Consider the following 4,647-nt stretch of genomic DNA (forward strand, 5'->3'; position numbering starts at 1 on the left):
TGATCAAGACAAAGGAGATGATTGTGGACTACATGAAAAAGAGGACCGAGCACGCCCCAATTCTCATCGACGGGGTTGCATTGGAGCAGGTTGAGAGCTTCAAGTTCCTTGGTGTACACATCACCAACAAACTAACATGGTCTAAGCACACCAAGACAGTCGTGAAGAGGGCACGACAAAACCTATTCCCCCTCAGGAGACTGAAAATATTTGGCATGGGTCCTCAGATCCTCAAAAGGTTCTACACCAGCACCATCGAGAGCATTCTGACTGGTTGCATCACATGCAACTGCTCGGCCTCCGACCGCAAGGTACTACAGAGGGAAGTGTGAATTGCCCAGTACATCACTTGGGCCAAGCCTCTTGCTATCCAGGACCTCTACACCAGGCGGTGCCAGAGGAAGCCCTTAAACATTGTCAAAGACTCCAGCCACCGTAGTCATAGACTGTTCTCTCTGATACCGCATGGCAAGTGGTACCGGATTGCCAAGTCTAGGTCCAAGAGGCTTCTAAACAGCTTCTACCTCCAAGCCATAAGACTCCTGAACATCTAACCAGATGGCCACCCAGACTATTTGCATTGCCCCCCCTCCCCCTTTTACATCACTGCTACACTCTGTTGTTATCATCTATGTATAGTCACTTTAATAACTATACCTACATGTGCAGTCTTGGCCAAAAGTTTTGAGAATGACACAAATATTAATTTCCACGAAGTTTGCTGCTTCAGTGTCTTTAGATATTTTTGTCAGATCTTACTATGGAATACTGAAGTATAATTACAAGCATTTCATAAGTGTCAAAGGTTTTTATTGAAAATTACATGAAGTTGATGCAAAGAGTCAAAATTTGCGGTGTTGACCCTTCTTTTTCAAGACCTCTGCAATCCGCCCTGTCATGCTGTCAATTAACTTCTGGGCAACACCCTGACAGATGGCAGCCTATTCTTGCATAATCAATGATTGGAGTTTGTCAGAATTTGTGGGTTTTTGGTTGTCCACCCGCCTCTTGAGGATTGACCACAAGTTCTCAATGGGATTAATTAACCTTTCTCGCCCCGGGGTTCCACTAGCGGAACACCCACAACATTCCACTGCGCGCGAAATTCAAAAATATTTTTGGGGAAATATTTAACTTCCACACATTAACAAGTTCAATACAGCAAATGAAAGATACACATCTTGTGAATCCAGCCAACATGTCCGATTTAAAAAAAAATGTTTTACAGGGAAAACACAATATATTTTTATGTTAGCTCACCAACAAATAGAAAAAAGCACAGACATTTTTCACAGCACAGATAGCATGCACAAAATCAACCAAACTAACCTAGAACAAACCAAAGAAACCAAGAAACAACTTAATCAGATGACAGTCTTATAACATGTTATACAATAAATCTATGTTTTGTTCAAAAAATGTGCATATTTCAGGTATAAATCATAGCTTACATTGTGGCTACAATCAGAAATTGCACCGAAAGCAGCCAGAGTAATTATAGAGACCAACGTGAATTACCTAAATACTCATCATAAAACTTTTCTGAAAAATCGATGGTGTACAGCAAATTAAAGACAAACATCTTGTGAATCCAGCCAATATTTCCGATTTTTTTTAAGTGTTTTACAGCGAAAACACTATACAGCATTATATTAGCTTACTACAATAGCCTACCACACTACCGCATTCATTCATCAAGGCACGTTAGCGATAGCAATAGGCACGTTAGCGTTAGCGAATAAACCAGCAAAATATATTAAATTTCACTAACCTTCATAAACCTTCCTCAGATGACAGTCCTATAACATCAGGTTATATTAGCCCCCCTGGCTAGCTTCCACGATGGAGTTTCAGATTGAAGGAAATAATACTTTTTGTAATTGGTGACAGCGGGTTGCGAAACTTTGCAGAAAGCTTTTGTAGTTGAGTGCTCTGGATAATAAAATAAGATAAAGATAATGCGAGAAAGGTGGAATATATATTATAATACAAGACACGACAATACGAAAGAAAAGACGTCTGAACGCTAAGCCACCTTGGACGAAGAACTTTATTCAACGTCAGACAGAGATAAACAATCATTTTTCCTCTCACTTCCTCTTGAACATCCGGTGAAGGTGCTATGACGTGCACGTACTAGTCATACGTATCATGCCCATTTATAGGCAGTCACTTGAAACAGAAGATAGGATTTCAGACTTATCACCTCCTGGTTCACAAAGTGTGCGCCAAAGGAGTTCTGTTTGGTACCCACAGACAAAATTTCAAACGTTTTAGAATCACTAGAGGTTGTCTATCCAATAGTATAATAATATGCATATTTACAGCAAGAACTTGAGTCACGAAGGCTGTTAAATTGTGGCACGTTTTTCCAAATGTGAAACAGCACCCCCTGTCCTCACAGGGTAACAAGTCCAAAGCAGCAAATGAAAGATACACATCTTTGTGAATCCAGCCATACATTTCCGATTTAAAAAAAAAAATAAAAGTTTTACAGCAGAAACACTATATTTTGCATTAGTCACCACAATAGGCCAAACACACACTTGTGTATTTTCACCGCCAACATAGTTTTACAAAACCCCACAAATAGAAAAATTAATCACTAAACCTTTAACAACTTCATCATGATGGACGAGTCTGGTTGTGCTATAACATCAGTTATTACAATACATTATGTTTGTTCGATGAAGTGCATAGTTTAGAGTTACAAGTGATCGGGTGGTACAGAATACTACTATCTCGATTTAATCACCAAATTGTCCGGAGAAATTTTGACAGTCACGTAATCTAACCAAAAAACTCATCATAAACTTTACAAAAAAAATACACATGTGTACAGCAAATGAAAGATACACATGGTTCTTAATTGCAACCGCCTGTGTAGATTCCAACAACAATAACTTTGTTTACACGTACAGCATGCAATATTGTGAACAGGCGCCCAATACAATTCTCCGCCTTGTTGGAGCCCAACATAAACCACAAAAATATGAAATAACATTCATAAAATATTCTTCTTACCTTATGATCTTCAATCAGAATGTATCAGGAGCCTTGTTCCAGAATAGAATCGTTGTTTTGTTTTAGATATCCATTTCTTCTGTCAATTAGCAACTTTGGCTAGCCAATGTCAGTCCCAATAAATGATCGAATAAATGGTCAAAATCGGTGAAAATCCAACTTATGATGTATGTTATGATGTATCATAAAACACCAAGCTGGCCTACTATAAGAATCCGAGCCGGAAGCATTCTGTCGTGTATACCTAACTCCTTCAGAGACAATGTGGTTCCCTGTTCCCTGACCTTCACTCCAAACGCTCTCGTTCGTTCTCACATCAGCGAGACACCACCAATTCACAACTCTACTGCCTGTTACATCTAGTGGAAGCGTATGAAATGCATACAGATCCATAAATATACAGCCAGTTTAATAGCAGACCCTGACACAGAGCACCATTTCAGAATTTCACTTTCCTGTGTTGAAGTTTGCCTGCCAAATGATTCTGTTTTACTCACAAGAGATAAATTCAAACATTTTAAAACTTCAGAGTGTTTTCTATCAATCAGTAATAATCAATATGCATATTGTATGATCTAGAACAGATACGAGGCTGTTTAATTTGGGCACGATTTTTTCCCAAAGTAAAAATAGCGCCTCCTTTTCACTAAACAGTTAATCTGGGGAGTTTCCTTGCCATGGACCACAAAATATGAGCTTGTTCCCCGAGCCACTTAGTTATCACTTTGCCCTATATGGCAAGGTCTCATCAGCTGGAAAAGCATGTGTCGTCACCAAAAACTGTTCCTGATGTTTGGAAACAGAAGTCGTTCGGAGGATTTAGTACCACTTTTTATCATTGGCTTAGGCAAAAATTGTGAGTGAGCCCACTTCCCTTGGTGGAAAAACCCCACACATGAATGGTCTCAGGATGCTCTTACTGTTGCCCTGACACAGGACTTTTTCCTTGATGCCCAAACAATCGGAAAGGGGATTCATCAGAAAAATTGACTTTACCCCAGTCCAGCAGTCCAATCCCTGTACCTTTTGCAGAGTATCAGTCTGTTCCTGATGTTTTTCCTGGAGAGAAGTTGCTTGCTGCTTCTGCCCTTCTTTGACACCAACATCCTCCAAGTCTTCGCCTCACTGTGCGTGCAGATGACACTCACAACCTGCCTGCAGCCATTCCTGAGCAAGCTCTGTACTGGTGGTGCCCCGATCCCGCAGCTGAATCAACTTTAGGAGACGGTCCTGCGCTTGCTGGACTTTCCTGAAGCGTTCTTCACAACAATTGAACCGCTTCTCCTGGAAGTTCTTGATGATCCTATAAATGTTGATTTTTAGTGCAATCATTACTGGCAGCAATATCCTGGTCTTGAAGGCCCTTTTTGTTGGCAAAGCAATGATGACGGAACATTTTTCTTGCAGGTAACCATGTTTGACAGAGGAGAACAATGATTCCAAGCACCACCCTCATTTGAAAGCTTCCAGTCTGTTATTCGAACTCAAACCCAGCATACAGAGGATCTCCAGTCTTGTCCTCGTCAACACTCACAACTGTGTTAACGAAGAGAATCACTGACACACTGATGTCGGGGGGCCTGGGTATTTTTCTTTTGTCGCAGAGGTTGAAATGCAGTGGAG

The sequence above is a fragment of the Salvelinus sp. IW2-2015 genome, unplaced genomic scaffold (assembly GCF_002910315.2).
Source record: "Salvelinus sp. IW2-2015 unplaced genomic scaffold, ASM291031v2 Un_scaffold3927, whole genome shotgun sequence".
In the NCBI taxonomy this organism is placed as follows: Eukaryota; Metazoa; Chordata; class Actinopteri; order Salmoniformes; family Salmonidae; genus Salvelinus; species Salvelinus sp. IW2-2015.